We start from the raw sequence: 19,044 nt of genomic DNA on the forward strand, positions 1-19,044 counted from the left end.
TTATCTGGATATGAATCCTTGGTCATGTATATGTAAAATGAAAACTGTTTTCCCAGTCAGTCATTTGTCTACTCATTTTCTTTGTGATGTCTTTTTTTTTTTTTTTTTTTTGGCTGCGTTGGGTCTTTACTGCTGCGCCCGGGCTGTCTCTAGTTGCGGCGAGTGGGGGCTACTCTTCATTGTGGTGCGCGGCCTTCTCATTGCAGTGGCTTCTCTTGTTGTGGAGCACAGCTTTAGGGTGCGCGGGCTTCAGTAGTTGTGGCTCGCGGGCTCTAGAGCACAGGCTCAGTAGTTGTGGTGCACGGGCTTAGTTGCTCCGCGACATGTGGGATCTTCCCAGACCAGGGATTGAAGCCGTGTCCCCTGCATTGGCAGGCAGACTCTTAACCACTGTGCCACCAGGGAAGTCCCAGTGATGTCTTGTGATGAGTAAATATTCATAATTTTGATGAAGTCCAAGTTTTCAATTTTTTCTTTTATGGCTAGTGCTTTTTGTGCCCTGCTGAGAAATCTTTGCCTCCTTCAAGGTCACAAAGATACTCTTCTGTACTTTATCTAGAAGCTGTATGGTTCTTGTGCTACTCACTTTAAAAAATAAGGTTTAAGGTAAGGAGGTTTCTGATTATAAAAGTATTACTTGATCAATGTAGGGAATTCAGAAAATTTAGATGAGCATTAAGAAAATAAAAATAATCAGTAATTCTAAACATATCACTGTTAATAATTAGTATACTGACCTCCTGTCTTTTTTGATGATACATAACACACACACACACACCATGTTGGGATCATGACCTATTTCACTTAATATATTATTCAGGTATTCATGTTATTAAATATTCAATGTCAATGGCTATAGATATGCGCTAACTTATTTAACTTAAACTAGTTAATTTATTTAACTAATTTCCTATTCTTGGATATTCAGAGTGTGTCTAATTATGTTTACTGTTTTAAATATAACCCCTATAAAACCAAGCTGACGGGTAGCCCAAGCTAAGATTTTACAGAAACATCATTCCAGCATTTAAAAATAAAAGAAAGAATCAAGGAAAAAGAGGAGGAGAATGAGAATAAAGAAAAGAAAAAGAAAAGTAAATCTTTACTTTCTCAACATAAAACCAAAGGGAGGGGCTTCCCTGGTGGTGCAGTGGTTGAGAATCTGCCTGCCAATGCAGGGGATAAGGGTTCGAGCCCTGGTCCGGGAAGAGCCCACATGCCGCGGAGCAACTAAGCCCATGTGCCACAACTACCGAGTCCGTGCGCCACAACTACTGACCCTGCGTGCCACAACTACTGAAGCCCGTGTGCCTAGAGCCCATGCTCCGCAACAAGAGAAGCCACCACAATGAGAAGCCTGTGCACGACAACGAAGAGTAGCCCCCACTCGCCGTAACTAGAGAAAGCCCTCACGCAGCAACGAAGACCCAATGCAGCTAAAAATAAATAAATTAATTAATTTTAAAAAAAAAACCAAAGGGAGATTCCATTAATAAGACATAGCAAAGCTTCTCAAAATCCTCTCTTCTCTTCTCCCTCTTAATACTTCATGCAGAGGACAGTTGTTTGAAACTTCCTCCCAACTAGCTCTGCTTTTCCTGGTTTCTCCATTCCCTTCCTTCCTTTTCCCATCATCTCTTTGGTCCCTGACCCCAAACAGTCTGATAAAATTCTTCCCACTTTCCTATAAATATCTGCCTTTTTCAATGTAAATTAAATTGAAGCTCTATTGCATTTTCTCCAAGACCCAATACCCTCATTTTACCAATTGAGCAGCAAAACATTCTTTTAGCCTTGTGGGAGAGAGGAAGGTTGTGAAAATTCATACTTACCATATTTTTTTCTGTCATATAAAGGAGTGGTCCCCAACCTTATTGGCACCAGGGACCGGTTTCGTGGAAGACAATTTTTCCACGGAGAAGGGGGGTGGGGATGGTTCAGGCAGTCATGCAGGCGATGGTTCAGGCAGTAATGCAAGTGATGGGGAACGGCAGATGAAGTTTTGCTCACCTGCCCCTCATCTCCTGCTGTGCAGCTCGGTTCCTAATAGGCCATGGACCGTGGCCCCAGGGTTGGGGACCCCTGATATAAAGAACTTATATGAACAAAGTTATAGATATAGATATACAATACCTTTTTCCTCCTACATGTGATTATTTCCTTAGGCTCAATATCTAGAAGTAAAATCAGGGATCAAAGAGAGTGAACAGTATTTTTTATAATATTTACTTTCTCTTCTGCAAATATAATCCCTCCAGTTATGTACTCTTTTTTTGTTTTTTAAACATGCCACATTTAAATTTGTTTATTTATTTTTGGTTGCATTGTGTCTTCGTTGCTGCGTGCAGGCTTTCTCTAGTTGCAGCGAGCGGGGGCTACTCTTCCTTGCAGTGCGTGGGCTTCTCATCGCGGTGGCTTCTCTTGTTGTGGAGCACGAGCTCTAGGCGTGAGGACTTCAGTAGCTCTAGGCTACTCTAGGGCGCGAGGGCTTCGGTAGCAGGCTCAGTAGTTATGGCTTGCAGGCTTTGTTGCTCAGCGGCATGTGGGATCTCCCCGGACTAGGGATCGAACCCGTGTCCCCTGCATTGGCAGGCAGATTCTTAACCACAGCGCCACGAGGAAGTCCCAGCATGAACATTTTTAAGGCTCTTAAAAATGTTGCCAAACTGATCTCCAGAAATGTACAAATTTACATTCTTTTGAGCAAAATATGAGAATATCTGCTTCCACAACCTCCAGCATCATGTTATTAGCTTTGTTTTCTTTTAATCTTTGTCAGTTTGGTAGGCGAAAGTGGTATCCCGTTGCTCTTTATTTGCATTTCTTTGATTCCTAGTTAGGAAGAACTTTTTTTTTAACATTGGCCACTTTTATTGCTTTGGTGAATTGCTATGCACTTTATACTATGTATTCTTTCACTTACCTCCTCAAGTACCACATGAAGCACATGGTATTATTCTCATTTTGGAAAACTGAGAAATGCATGAATTAATTGACTTGCCTGGGATCTCAGTGGCTAGTAACTGGCAGAGCCAGTGCAAGAACCCAGGTTAACCTGACACAGGACAGGCACTCTTTCCACCTCAACGCTCAGTCTTCCCGTGATCTTTTTCCATAAACTCCAGGGCTGATGTAATTTAACCTAAAGAATGGCTGGAACAAGACAAGTCTAGAGCTTGAGTTCCCATTTAGTTCTTCCCTAACAGATGGTGCATAAATTGGCCCACTCAAGAGCAGATGAGGGGACTTCCCAGGTGGCACAGTGGTTAAGACTCCACACTCCCAATGCAGGGGGCCCGGGTTCAATCCCTGGCCAGGGAACTAGATCCCGCATGCATGCCGCAACTAAGAGTTCGCCTGCCGCAACTAAGGAGCCTGCCAGCTGCAACTAAGACCCGGCACAACCAAATAATAAATTAATTAATTAATTTTAAAAAAAGAGTAGATGAGTTTCCATCACCTGTTTCATTTAAATATTGAGAACTGTGCATAGCAGCAATATTCACAGTAGCCAAAACACGGAAACAACCTAAATGTCCAGCGACAGATGAATGGATAAAGAAGATGTGGTGCATATATACAATGGAATACTACTCAGCCATAAAAAAGAACAAAATAATAACATTTGCAGTAACATGGATGCAACGAGAGATTATCATACTAAGTGAAGTAAGTCAGAAAGAGAAAGACAAATACCATATGATATCACTCTCATGTGGAATCTAAAATATGGCACAAATGAACCTATCTACAAAACAGACATAGAGATCAGATTTATGGTTGCCAGCGGGTGGGGGGAAGGAGAGGGATGGACTGGGAATTTGGCGTTGGTAGATGCAAACTATTACACTTAGAATGGATAAACACCAAGGTCCTACTGTATAGCACAGGGAACTATACACAATCTCCTGTGATAAACCATAATGGAAAAGAATATTTAAAAAAGAATGTGTATATGTGTAAAACTGAGTCACTTTGCTGGACAGCAGAGATTGCCACAACATTGTAAATCAACTATACTGCAATAAAAAAGTAAAAATAAATAAAAAATAAAAATAAAAATAAATGAATATTGAGAACTGTGAAAAGACATTATTTTCTCTTGATGGTCATCAGACTGTCCCACCTTTTCAACAGGGCCACCCAAATCTGTCTCTAGAATCTCTCATGCCTTAATTTCTTCATTTGTAAAATTAGGTGTTGGACTAGATAAACTTTTAATTTCTTTCTAGTTCTTAAATTATATTTTTCTAATTTTCTGTGGAAAAAGTATGCTTCCATCCATCAGCTGTGGCTAATGAAGGCCGCATTTGACAGTTTGTGAAGTTTAGGAAATTCCTTTTAAGAATGCTTTTTTCCTTTTTGACCTGCTTTTCTGTCCTTCTCACTATCCTGTCCCCTTGATATGTTGCCTTATTTTCCAAAGGATCTCTATGTCTCTCTTTGTCTCTGTCTCTCCCTGCCTGGATTTGGATATTTCCCCCTCCCAGTTTTGTTTCCATGGTCACACTCTGTATGTTTCTACTTTTACCCTAGACTCTTTTTCTCTAGACCCTTTACCATTCTCTCTGCATCAATTTTCTGTGTTCATCTCTGTAGAAGTTACAAGATAGCCATAAAGTCTGGAAACATAGATAACAGTTTATATTTTTACAGATTGAACCCCCTTGATTACTTCTTCTGGGGTATGTATGTTTATTCAGTGAAAATGAAAATCAAAGATAAATTATACAAGACAAGGTATCACAGACTCATTTGCAAGGAATGGTAGAAACTGCATTAGCACTGCATGTACTGTGGGTTGTTGGCCCATCGCATAGAACTAGGCACCCCTAGTGAGGAACATATCGTGTAACGTTACTGAACATAGCATGTTTCGTATTGTAATATTCATAAATCTTTTAAGTATATTCACCCACGTTTCCAGATTTATGGCCACTTGTAGTTCATTAGTGAATTTTTTTTCTTGCCTTTCCTTTCTCTTTGTGTTATCCATATTTCTTCATAAGTATGCTCTTCATTAGAACTGGCCCCTGTTTTAATGACTTAGCTTTGAAATAGAACAAAATGCTTAAGTGGAGTCTATTGAGAAACAGAAGTTGTAGAACAGTTGAGTTTTATTTTGGCCCTTCTATGTTTCTATCCACAGCCAGAATTTCTGTCCCAATTAAGAAGAGGAAGTTACTCAAGAGAGGCCCCTTAGCAACACTCAGCACCCATTTAATAAAACAGCACATCAACCATGGCCTTTTTACTTTACTGAAACAATCCGTGAAATTATTAAAAACAATAAAAAATATCCCTATTGAGTATTATTTCCTGAGGCCTTTATTTTTTATTTTAGTTTATTTTTTAATAAATATTTATTTATTTTATTTATTTTTGGCTGCATTGGGTCTTCGTTGCTGCACGCGGGCTTTTCTCTAGTTGCGGCGAGCGGGGGCTACTCTTCCTTGTGGTGCACGGGCTTATTGCTGTGGCTTCTCTTCTTGTGGAGCATGGGCTCTAGGCACACAAGCTTCAGTAGTTGTGGCTCATGGGCTCTAGAGTGCAGGCTCAGCAGTTGTGGCCCACGGGCTTAGGTGCTCCGTGGCATGTGGGATCTTCCCGGACCAGGGCTTGAATCCATGTCTCCTGCATTGGCAGGCAGATTTTTAACCACTGCACCACTAGGGAAGCCCTTCCTGAGGCCTTTAAATGTTTATCTATTATTCCTTTCTTTCCTTATTTTGCAATATCATTGAGAGACAAGAACTTATTATTCCCACAGCACAAATGAGAAATGGATGTACAGATAGGTTGTGAATTTCCAAAGTTCTCATTAAGTTGGACCAGATCTGAAGCCAGAGACTGGGTCTCTCTGCTGACTGAGTCTCTTGGCCAGGCCTTTTTATCCTACAAGAAGCTGTCTAGTTAATGTAGAAGATGTGGCTTGCTTATTCATTGCTCTTGGAAAATGAACCTCTTTTTCTGTTCCTCCCTGAAAGAAAGAAAGAAAGAAAGAAAGAGAGAAAGGAAGGAAGAAAGGAAGGAAGGAAGGAGGAGCAGGGAGAAAGGAAGAAAGAAAGAGGAGTTCCCTGGCAGTCCAGTGGTTAGGACTCGGCGCTTTCACTGCCAGGGCCTGGGTTCGATCCCCGGTCAGGGAACTAAGATCCTGTCAGCTGCACTGCAGAAAAAAAAAAAAAAAAAAAAAAAAGGAAAGAAAGAAAGGAAGGGAAAGGAAAGGAAAGGAAGAAAGAAAGAGAAAGAAAGAAAGGAGGGAGGGAGAAAGGAAGGAATAAAGAAAGGAAGGAAGAAAAGAAAGGATCCATGGCAGCCTGCCGTCATCTGGAATGGCTCAGGTGATAGCCAGCCACTTAGAGGCAGGGAAATTGTTGTGGTCACTGGTGATTTCAGTGATTTTTCCCACCACCAGCTGTCATCACAATTTCCAGAAAAGCTGCCAAGAAAAAGTAGGAATTAGCATTTCACAGGTCCCCCTCCCCCCACCATTATGGATCTTGGAACTTTTCCTGACTACTCTTTGCCCTCATACCTTCCTTCCCACACCAATCCAGATAAACAGGCAAGGTATTTGACCTCACCTGCATTTGAAGACCTCAGTACTTGAGAAGTTACTGCCCTTCTGTCAGAAATCTTTACTGAGACTGAGTTATGATTTCTTTCCCTAATCTGGATCATTTCCTTAAAATTAAAACACCCAGGGATATGCACCTTATCCATACTTTCCCTTTTCCCTTTCTCCTCTTGCTCTCCCCCACTCCAAACAATGCAGTCAAGGTTCTAACTATTAAGACACTTATCACACTGTAGGTAACTGGTAATTGAAGTGCTTATCTTCACTCTAGAGCTTGTGACTTATTCATGTCGCACCCTTACACAGCACAGTGTCTGGCCCATTGTTGGGACTCAATGAATGTTGGTTGAATAGAACTTGCCTAAATTGGCCTCAGGCACCTCCTGAATTTCACAGTGTGCTGAGCTCTAGGGAAAATTGGACTGACTAAGCCAACTGCTCCCTTCCTGTCTGGGGAGACCCACCCAGAGACCAGAACAGGAGGCCGCACCTCTGCAGAGGGAGAGAGAGGGCTTGACTGATGTCCCCCTCTGCCTGTGATCCCACCCCACACTTTTTCCTCTGTAAATACAGCCATCCTGAAACTTGTTTTTTCCAGACACGTTTGTGGGGCAGAGCTACTAATAGAACATGCTGTGGGCTAGATAGGGATCAGGGTAGAGACCATAGCCTGAATTATATCATAGGAAGCACTAAGAAAGTTAGGTTAGAATTTGTTAAGAACCTAAGTAGACTAATCTCTGAAGAGAGATATCTGTCTGTAGGGGTTAAGAGTGTGATCTCTAGAGACCTGCTATCTCGGTTCAAATAGTATTTGTGCAGTTTTTCAACTGTGTGACCTTGGACAAGCTACTTAACCTCTCTGTACCTCAATTTCCTCACCCATGAAGTAGGGATAATAATAGTACCTGCGTGACAAGGTTGTTAAAAGAATTAAATCAGTTAATACATGTTCGTGCTCAATATTGTTATTACTAAAGAGGATGGCTTTGGACGGCAGCAGGTTTAATATGCTGAGGTTTGTATGTGCAAATGCAGGGATGGGGAGAGTTAATCATTAGGGTCTGGAGACAGTGGAATTACTTTGTACAAATGAATGAGAAGAATTTGGAGTTCAGGGTGGGGTAGAAATCAGAGGAGAGAGTAAGGAGAAGAAATGAGGGAGAAGGGAAAAATTAAAAGCCATTTCAAATTTCCAATAGTATAACAGCAAGATATCTTTTAAGAACAGGTATATTTAATTTGAAATTATTTATGTTGCTGAGCTCTAAACCACCACTAAAGTAAAATGGTACAACTTGGAGAGCAGTTTGGCACTATCAAAATAAAAAGGTACATAACTTTTGATCCTTCAATTCTATTTCCAGGAATTTATCCTACCTTGGTACTTGCAAACAGACTCATGGCCTCTTTGTAATGCCAAAATTTTGGGAACCACCTAAGTGTCCATCAGCATAGTCTATCTATGCAATGGAATACTATGTAGCCATTAAAAAGATTGAGGCAAAGTTATACATATTATTTATGGTTAATAGGCAAGCTAAAAAGAAGAGAGTTCTATTGTAGGCAGAGGGAGAGCACCAAGAGCCAACTGGAGGAGCAATGCCAAAGTCCAAGCTGGAGTCTACATCCTAGAAGAATAGAGACATCACGCCTGGAGCGGCTGGTGGGAGTAATGAGAGTTGGGAATCACAAAGCCTTTGCAGAGTTGCACGGAGGGAAGATCAACATGAGAGCAGGTGGGGAATTAGCAAGCGGGAAGGTCCTTGATGATTCCTTTAAAAGCAGCTGGTGTTTGTAGGTCCCATACAGAAATCGGTAGTTGTGTGATGCCTGGGTCTGGTTTGCTTAATGGACCAGGGACAGATCAGAGCAAGGTAGTAAAGGAGCAGGTAGATGGGGCTAAGAAAATGAGCCTGGGGAGTTGTGGATGGATAATCACAGTTATGTAGATTTTTTAACTAGCTTTCCAACTGACCTCAAAGGATATTGATTTAAAAAGTTGATATCAATAAAGAGAGGGGCCTCACTGTTGTATTAGATATTTTTAAAATCAGTAGCTTAGATGATGATAGAAGCAAGATTTAAAATCATCTTAGACAGAGAAAGACAAATATCATATGACATTACTTATATGTGGAATCTAAAAAAAAAAAGATACAAGTGAACTTATTTACAAAATAGAAATAGACTCACAGATGTAGAAAACAAACTTATGGTTACTAAAGGGGAAATGGGGGACGGATAAATTGGGAATGCGGGATTAACAGATACACACTACTATATATAAAATAATAAACAACAAGGACCTACTGTATGGCACAGGGAGCTATATTCAAGATCTTGTAATAACCTATAATGGAAAAGAATCTGAAAAAGAATATATATATATGTATAACTGAATCATTGCTGTACACCTGAAACATTGTAAATCAACTATCCTTCAATAAAAAATAAAGAAAGAAAGAAAGAATAAAATCATCATGACAGATTAGAACAAAGTGCCAAAAATCAACATGATGAAATTTGACAGGGATAAAGTAAAGACTCACATTTAGGTTAAAAAAAAAAAAAAATCAATTGTACAAGGAAGGCATGGGTCTGGCTTGACAGCATTTTACATGAAAAAGGTTTAGGACTCACCAAACCCAATGCAGTCACAGATTCATGAAAAGACACAAGGTCAGATCAAAAGAGATAATAGTGTCACTGTGTTTTAAACTGACCAGTTCTGGGTACCTCATATTTATTTATTTGACAAATACTATAATTTATTATTTTCTTCTAATGAACACCTTTTTATTTATTTATTTTTTTTGAGCGGAGAAAATTTTTAATTTTAGGTTTTTTTTTTTTTAACATCTTTATTGGAGTATAATTGCTTTACAGTGGTGTGTTAGTTTCTCCTTTACAACAAAGTGAATCAGCTATACATATACATATATGTATATATACATATACATATACATATATCCCCATATCTCCTCCCTCTTTCGTCTCCCTCCCACCCTCCCTATCCCACCCCTCTAGGTGGACACAAAGCACCGAGCTGATCTCCCTGTGCTATGCGGCTGCTTCCCACTAGCTATCTATTTTCCATTTGGTAGCATATATAAGTCCATGCCACTCTCTCACTTCGTCCCAGCTTACCCTTCCCCCTCCCCGTGTCAAGTCCATTCTCTACATCTGCGTCTCTATTCCTGTCCTGCCCCTAGGTTCTTCATAACCATTTTTTTTTTTTTTAAGATTCCATATATATGTGTTAGCATATGGTATTTGTTTTTCTCTTTCTGACTTACTTCTCTCTGTATGACAGACTCTAGGTCCATCCACTGGGTACCTCATATTTAAAAAGATACTGATGAACCAGTGTATGCCCAGGGAGAGATCAGGTTGGAAAAGGATCCAGTAACTTACGTGAGGAATAATTTGATGGAGTTTAAAGATATTAAATATTGGGAAGAAAAGACTAAGGTGAATAAATAATTGCTATCCTCAATTAGCTGTTTTTTTTTTTTTTAAGTACGGGCCAACAACACGAAATTGTCAGTATCCAACCATCTTGATCTACAAAAATGTAATTTCATTTGGGTCAACCGAATAGAAGACGATGTCAACTCCTTTTGTAATGCTGCAGAGGGCAAATGAGAATCAATGGTTGAAAGAGGGAAGCAAATATTACATCAGCACAGGAAGGAATCTGTCACAATCAGATGCTCAAGAACAGAATGAGCAGCCTCGCAAAGTTCTAGGTTCTGTCTCATTGAGACAGCCCAAGCAGAGCTGGGTGACAGTCTGTTAGGAATATTTAGCATTTTCTGCATTCAAGTGGGAGACTCTCCATGATCTGGCCTGAGCATCCAACCTCTCTACAGTACAGAGACAACACACGAGACCACTGTCACAGCCACCCTGGCCATCCTGTGTTGTCTCACACTGCTGTGTCTTTGTGCATGTCAGTCCCTTGCCTAGAATTGCACATCTTCTTGCAAATTCCTACTCATCTCTCCAGATGCAACTCAAGTGTGGCCCCACCTGAACTCTAAATGGTGTGTCATACTCTCTTTTATACCTTGTACCTTGTGCTTACTTCTACAGTGGGACTTGTTCTTTTGCAAATGTTTTGTGAACGTCTCTCTTTCCTACTAAATGTGAGCTGCCTGTGGGCCAGAAACATGTCTCTTTCATCTTCCATGTTCCCAGTGATTAGAGCAATGTCTTTGGATACTCAATAAATATTCACTAAATGAATGAGGTTGGATGTTTTGATTTTATATACATAAAATAAAAATTATTATACATATGCATTTGGAATCAAATGTTAATCAAAACTAACGTCCTTACTATGTGTGATACACATTGATATTTTCTTTTTAATAAATTTATTTATTCAGTTATTTATTTTTGGCTTCATTGGGTCTTTGTTGCTGCACGTGGGCTTTCTCTCGTTGCAGCTAGCGGGGGCTACTCTTCGTTGCGGTGCGCGGGCTTCTCATTGCGGTGGCTTCTCCTGTTGCGGAGCACAGGCTCTAGGCGCGCGGGCTTCAGTAGTTGTGGCACATGGGCTCAGTAGTTGTGGCTCGCGGGCTCTAGAGCGCTGGCTCAGTAGTTGTGGCACACGGGCTTAGTCGCTCTGCGGCATGTGGGATCTTCCTGGACCAGGGCTGGAACCCATGTCCCCTGCACTGGCAGGCGGATTCTTAACCACTGCGCCACCAGGAAAGTCCCACATTGATATTTTCTATTTTATTCATTATAAAAAATGGAAGTCATGGGGCTTCCCTGGTGGCGCAGTGGTTGAGAATCTGCCTGCCAATGCAGGGGTCACGGGTTCGAGCCCTGGTCTGCGAAGATCCCACATGCCGCGGAGCAACTGGGCCCGTGAGCCACAACTACTGAGCCTGTGCGTCTGGAGCCTGTGCTCCGCAACAAGAGAGGCTGCGATAGTGAGAGGCCCGCGCACCGCGATGAAAAGTGGCCTCCGCTCGCCACAACTAGAGAAAGCCCTCGCACAGAAACGAAGACCCAACACAGCTAAAAATAAATAAATAAATTTATTTTTAAAAAATGGAAGTCATGATCTAGGTTCCAAAATTAACTCGGGTTCCCAGCCTTACACCAAAACACACTGAACTACAGGGTCAACAGCAGGGATTTGAACGGAAGATATGAGAACTTGACAGAAGCTACAGGCCTTCTTGCCAGAAAGATGCATATATGGACTAAACTGACATTCAATTTCAGAGGCTTCCTGGACCCACTGAAGTCCTTCTGTACATCACAGGTTATGAGAAAGTTCCTTCTAACGCTGCAATCTTATTTTTGTGAGACGCATTAAAGTAGTCTAGGAACATTTCGGAGTTGTCCATACAGAAAGCACAAAATTGGAAGGGAGGTACGTAAAGAACAAAGAATAGAGGGAAAATTCTGAGATGGGATAGGCAGGACAGATAAATACATGTGAAAGGTAAAGGAATGGGGAACAAAATAAATCCTGGCTAAGGGTTAGGAGGAAGGGAAAGGTAGGTGCTGCTAGGCCAGGGTTTTAGGCCTGTGGAATCTGACATTCTTTCCAGACAATGGAGCTTGGGGTTCCAGCTCTGTAGCTTTCTTCTCCCCTCCCTATGGCTCACTATTCCTCCCTCCCATTTTTAGGCAGCCCTTATGGAAACTCTGAAACTCTTTTTCTCTTTTCTTCCAGATGGGAAGCTCTGGCAGAAAGAATGTTTTGGCCTGTGTGCAATGACTCCATTCTCTCTGCCAAGGGATAAAGCTAAAATCTGCTTTCTTGGAAACCAGCTCACGTCTTTAGGAAGCATGACCCTAGTTAAGGAGCAATTGGGACCTTTGCGTAAAGGGGAGATAAGAAAATAATTTTCAGCATCCACTAGTACGGTGACACACAAGGATAGTAGGATGTGAACACCGACAAATGATTTAAAAATGGAATCTCCTGTCTCTAAGATCTAAGCTCACACAGACTACTACATTGGGCTTCTTTGAATCTTAAATAACTCTAAAGTGTTTTCAACAATCTGTCGGGGAGGCAACAGACATGCAGCTCACATTTTCACAGGACAAACAGTGAAAGGGACATGTATGAGGTCTAGAAGCATAATACAACTGACTTCCTATGGAGCCCTCAGGAACCTGGAGATTTTAAGAACTTTTGTGAGGTCCAGAAAACTCGGAACATTACTATAGTCCATAAGTAACTAGACTGAGGCAAAGAGAATGGAATTTGGGGTGGGGTTAGGTAACCTGAGTTAGTCTCTAGATAGGCCCCTGACTCACTATGTGATAATGGCTGGTCACTTCCTGGCTCAGTGTTCCAGTGCCCGTCCACCCTTTCCCCGGCCCCTTTCCCTGCCCAAGAAAAATAAAATCACAACTTTATTCTTTCTTGAGAAAGTTAAACATGATTGTTTCTATAAAGCAATCTGGAAAATAGCCGATCTCTTAGGGCAGCATTATGAGATGATTTTGTTCATTTTATAACCAGTGTAACCTCCTGGGTGGTATATAAAGCCATGAAGATGGCAAACTTCTTATTTGTTGTTGGGATCCTCACATGGGCATGGAATAAATAAGTGGTCTGCTTGCCTCCTCTGCCTCTTCTGTCTTTTGGGATGACACTGTTATGTAGTAAAGGCCTCTGGAGAGAGATCTGGGCGATAACTGGGTAACACCCAACTAAGTCAGGGAATGAGTCAGGGCTCAAGGACTCGATACCAACCTCTCCCACTCCTGCCAGGAAACCTCTGGGGTGAGACAGAGATGAGAGAGGAGCCGAGGGGCGGGCCTCACAGCAGCCTGCCCTGGGGCCTCTGACTCGTGGTTTCACCCTGGTTTGCCCTGCAGCTGTAACGTGTCTGCTGACACGCAAGCCCTGACACGCTCGTCCTCCCCCTTTCCCAAACTTCTGCTCAGTCTCAGAACTGTCATACAGAGTGAAGTAAGTCAGAAGGAGAAAAACAAATATCGTATATTAACACGTATATGTTGAATCTAGAAAAATGGTACAGATGAACTGGTTTGCAGGGCAGAAATAGAGACACAGATGCAGAGAACTAATGTATGGACACCAAGGGGGAAAAGCCAGGGGGGTGGGGGTGGGGTGAATCGGGAGATTGGGATTGACATGTATACACTAATATGTATAAAATGGATAACTAATAAGAACCTGCTGTAGAAAAAAATTAAATTCAAAAAAAAAAAAAAGAAAACGCAGGGCAAAATACAAAGGACTTTTTGTCAAGGAGGTGATGAGGAAGTAGAAACTAAACTTACCACCGAGGAAACCAGGATAAGAGAAGGGCAGAAGAGTGCCATGGCTGGGCTGACACAGAGAACAGGACCAAGGGCTAAGGCTGAGCAGGACCAAGAAGCACTAGCCTGGAATCCTGTAAGACTCAAGAGCAAAATGGCAAAAAGTCACATTTCTTGTTTGGAGGTACTCAGTTCTCACAAATCCGTCAACACCATTCCCAGTTTGTGGCAATTCTGAGAAAGAACTCTCACCTAGTGAAAAAACAATTTTAGGCACCTACCGTGTACCAGTCATATGTTTTCACATAGGATTTCACTTAGTGCTCACAACAGTCCTACAAGGTAAGTTTTATTATCCCCATTTCACAGATGGGTATACTGGGCCTCAAAAGACTTAAGGAATGTGCCCATAGAGTTTGGACCTGGCCAGTTGGATTCCCCTATACCAAGCTGCCTTTGATTTGAAGTCAAATCAAATCAAAATAATGTCAAAATAGTAGACTTCTTAAGCCTTCCAGGAACAGTAAGGAGCAGACCAGGTAAGGAACAATGAATGGAGACCTCTAAATCTCTGAAGTAGGTACTTAAAAACCCTGGAATTGCTGGGTTTGCATAGGCCTCTATGCAATCTGAGATCCCAGTGAAACCTTGGTACCCTCTAGTGGAAGTTTCCTGCATTCACACAGCTTTCCTGGCTTCAACCGTGAAGAGCTGGAAAGGAAGCCCTCACCCAGCCACTGGAGAGCATCCCCAAAGAATGGCCAACTGGAAGATACATGTTTGTACGTCAGGGCCCATGGAGGGTAGAGGAAAGAATACAGACCAGAGGGAAGGTGTGCTGAGCCATTGGTTCACAAGGGTCCCCAAAGGGAGTCCTTGTTAGGCCTTTGTGCATTATTAATAGGAGCTCAATACACATCAATGGGGGCTGTAGGTTTTTAGGGCTCAAGAGAGTAATTTTTTTTTTAATGGGGGAAATTAGTGATCGGAGATGCAAAGTGACTCCCAAGGCCACAAGGAAGTCAATGTCAGCAATGGTGAGACCAGAACCCATGTCTCCTGCCTCCCAAACCAGAGTTCTTCCCATTGTATCACACTTCCCATTTTTTGGGAACCCAGCCTATGAGAACAAGCTCCCAGGCTCCTGAATCTTATGCCTACAACCCTGCAGGCATTCCTGGAGCTTCTGCCCCAAGTTCCCAGCGCCAAGATGTCAGATTTATTTCTGTCTCCCTCCTCCCGCAGAGGTAATCCCTGGGAATGGAAGTGGGTTAGAAACAGATTACTCTGATCCAGGGGCTTTGTTCTCTCCTCCCTGAACGGGGTGGGGTGGGGGAGGGCCCGGGGCGAGGGAGAGGGGAAGTCACAAATAGCATGAAATTCCCTTTTAGGATTATCACTTGATTTAGCCAGCTGGGGCGAAAGTGGAGCAAGAAGAGGGGAGGGATTAGTTCTAGACCTCGCTTGAACAGCGGGATGCATGGGCTTCTTTTCTGGCTGAGCCAGGATGAGCAATATCTCTTCCTTAACATACCTTTAGAAATAAAGAGGCTGAGGCAGGCAGCAAAGGATAAAGGAAAAAGCCTTTGTCTTCAGCAGCAGGGATGAATGGAAGGATGGATGAGACAGACGAGCAGCTAGGAGAAGAAAGTCATGCAGCACAGAAATAAGGACTCACGGGCTTCCCCGGTGGCGCAGTGGTTGAGAATCTGCCTGCCAATGCAGGGGACACGGGTTCGAGCCCTGGTCTGTGAAGATCCCACATGCCACGGAGCAACTGGGCCCGTGAGCCACAATTACTGAGCCTGCGCGTCTGGAGCCTGTGCTCCGCAACAAGAGAGGCCGCGATAGTGAGAGGCCCGCGCACCGCGATGAAGAGTGGCCCCCGCTCTCCGCAACTAGAGAAAGCCCTCGCACAGAAACGAAGACCCAACACAGTCATAAAGAAATAAAGAAAGAAAGAAATAAGGAATCACTTTTGGGCATGGAAACAACCTTCATTTCAATGGTTTTAACTTTAACAGAGCTGAGGACTGCTCCCTAGAGGAAAAAAGCTAACACACATAGGACTTCCTGAGGATTTCCAATTCATATCCAGGTTATGGGCTCTTTTGCTTTAGGAACACTGCACTGGGGTGGACTCTGGGACTGCCGATGTTATCTGTGTCCAGCATAAAGAGCAGACACTTACTAGGACTCTGCTAGGCTCCATATATCCCTTCCACGGCTCTCATGGGGCTTGGAAGCAGTTACCATAACTAACCAGAGTGGGAACATGTATTAATTCATTTAATGACTTAGTAACAATTCTATGAGTTAGGTACTCAATTTCCCCTTTTCTATGGTGAGGAAAAGAAGTGGAGCTAAGATGTACACTCAGGCACCACTATGTGAGAGTCATAGATAGTCAACTCTCCTAGTGACAAAGAAGCTCTGCTAACATTGTTAGCTAAAGATCAGTTGAAAACATTTCTTAGAAAGTCAGAATTCTTCGTTTCTTCTATGTCACCTTATCTTGGACAATTCACTTCACTTCCTTTGTTCTTCATGCGCTCTCTCAAGGGAGGGAAGTACAACATAAACATGTGGCAAGCCTATCACTCGCTTCAATCCAAGTATCATATTGTTTACAGTAATCAATAAACATACTGTAATCAGATTCTTCCAATTCTCCAGAAGGATCTTCCGTGTTCAAATCAACAGTGCTTCTCCTAGAATGTAGACTACCAGGCAGAATTTTAGAAGTTCCAATATTTGATATCATCTGCCACTAAGAGGGAAAAAAATCCAAATACAGTACATATCCCACTGCTCATGGGATATCCCATCTTCTTTGGATCCATTTAGAAATTTCAGTAAGACGAGTGATTCCAGGAAACCCCCGTATTTGGGGAAACAGGAAATCAACTTTGCCCTCTGCCTCATCATATTTTATCTGGGATTCTACTGATCCACTTATTTTTTTTCCCCCATGATCACTTATTGAATAAATATTTGAGTGTCTACTATGTGCAAGACTGTTTTTTGCAAGGTTAAGCCCCTAACCACCTTATTCCTTCCTCTAATTACACAGTAAGTTTCCTTCTCTTGCTCTCACTTTGCTTTTTCTGAAATGTGAACTACTTGGGTTGTAGGATTACGAAATATCCTTTTCGTGTTAACTTCCCCAGGCAGACAACTCCCAATTTTCCATGCAGTTAATGAGATAGGAAGATAATACGAATTTTCCAAAACAGCAGCTAATAAAACCCACTTATAATTCATCTCAGAATGAATTAAACAAGATTGACTTCCCTTATTATTTCATCCAGGTTGATATGGAACAAGTTTGCATTCCCTGAGAAACTGACCAGAAGGCAGGCAGAGATGATCTGGGATGTGTTGGCTACCATGTGAGGCAAACATAAAACTCAACAGTGAAGTAGATAATCCCAGAAAGACTATATCAATGTTCTGTATTAATAACCACTCATCATGGATTGGGGTTTCCCCACTTGGTCAGGAAAACCAGTTAAAAAAAAAAGTTCATGTTTTATTTTCTGGGGCATAGAGTAGATTGACAGGACTCTGTTAAGAAATAATTAGATACATCTTGGGACTTCCCTGGTGGCCCAGCAGTGAAGATTTCGCACTTGCAATGCAAAGGGCACGGGGTTCAATCCCCGGTTGGGGAACTAAGATCCCACATGCCACACAGGGTGGCCAAGAAAATGTTTAAAAAAGTAAAAATTTAAAAAAAGAGAAATAATTAGATATACCTCATTTAAATGCTTAATATATATTCTTTAATTATCACATACGTATAATACCTAATTTCATGTCACTATTAATGTATCATGCTATATAGGTTCTATGCTGTGGCTAGGACTTGTGGGGGAATTCTTACCCTTGAAGAATATACAGGGACTTCCCTGGCAGTCCAGTGGTTAAGACTCTGTGCCCCCACTACAGGGGGTGCAGGTTCAATCCTCGGTTGGGGAATTAAGATCCCACATGATGCCCTGCGCAGCCAAAAAAAAAAAGGAAAAAAAAAAATCAATGTATGTGTGTGTGTGTGTGTGTGTGTGTATATATATATATATATATATATATATATATATATATATATACACACACACACACACATACACAGTATGATTAAAAAGTCAAGATTTAAGACATGAGATCCCCAAACTCGAAAGTAATCTCTCTTTCCTTTGATAGTCCTTAGCATTTTACTTGGACCTTTGTAGCAATTCTATTTCAACCCTGTACAGTCCATAGCTCCCAATTCACTGCAAAATACCATAGGTAAATACTCAATAAACGTTAATTGACAGAATGAGAAAAAACCCAAGGGTAAGTATGAAAAGTGTTTGTCATTCAACGATGACTACAGCACTGGATTTTCCAGGATGACCCCAACATGAATCCTTTAACCACTTAATGTGAAGCAATACAGCGTAGTAGTCAGTGCATGGGTTCTGGAGTTTGCTTGAATTTGAATCCCAGTTCTGCCAGTTATTAGCCGTGTGACCTTAAATAAATTACGTACTTAATTTCTATGCAACATCATATGTAAAAGGAGCATATTGCTCGTTTGTGGTGAAGACTGAGTTAATATATGTAAAAAGTTTAGAAAGATGCCTGGCACCCGGTAAACAATTTCTAAGTATAAGCTATTTTTTGTTAATAAAAATATTATTTGCCTCATATTATTATGCCTCTGTCCCCAAATGGCAAACAGATAAATGCTTTTGTCAGTCCACGTGTCTTTTGCTTCAATAAACATAGTAGTCATTAATTTCCTTAATTTGCTAGTAAGAAAGAATATTCTTCATACGGTACAGAATGGGAAAACTAGAGCTCCGGATTAAGGTTACCCCGAATATCGAGGTCGGATACAGACCCAGAATCTAGTCATTTTTGCCCTTTCTAGGATCCAAGAAGGCACTGAAGAAAAATAGTCATTTCAGAAGGGAAACATCTTTTCGTTCACAAGGTGCAGCACTGTCCCAGTCTTTCTCGAATGCAGTAACTCCCGGCAGCCAGGAAGACCGGCGCGCAGGCGCAGCTTCGGCTGCACGCTCTCTGCCTGGCGCGTGACAACCGTGCTTCCACCCTACCCCCAACGCTGTTTTACTGCGCATGTGCAGCCCAACTCCTCCACCACCACCCACCCGGACGCGTACGTGCGCGTTCGCGCCGCTCACACTTCG

General features: G+C 42.0%; 1 long non-coding RNA gene across 1 annotated transcript in view; it reads right to left on the minus strand.

Moving 5' to 3' along the window:
* LOC309618968 overlaps positions 1–18,968 on the minus strand; it is a 28,764-nt gene extending 9,796 nt beyond the window's left edge. The window contains exons 1-2 of the long non-coding RNA XR_014238687.1: positions 18,735–18,968; positions 17,733–17,847 (exon numbers count right to left, since the gene is read on the minus strand). This is a non-coding gene — a long non-coding RNA (uncharacterized lncRNA). The remainder of the gene's footprint in view (positions 1–17,732; positions 17,848–18,734) is intronic.
* Between the last annotated feature and the right edge of the window lie 76 nt (positions 18,969–19,044).

The sequence above is a fragment of the Balaenoptera borealis genome (genome assembly GCF_965194805.1).
Source record: "Balaenoptera borealis genome assembly, chromosome: 20".
NCBI classification, from domain to species: domain Eukaryota; kingdom Metazoa; phylum Chordata; class Mammalia; order Artiodactyla; family Balaenopteridae; genus Balaenoptera; species Balaenoptera borealis.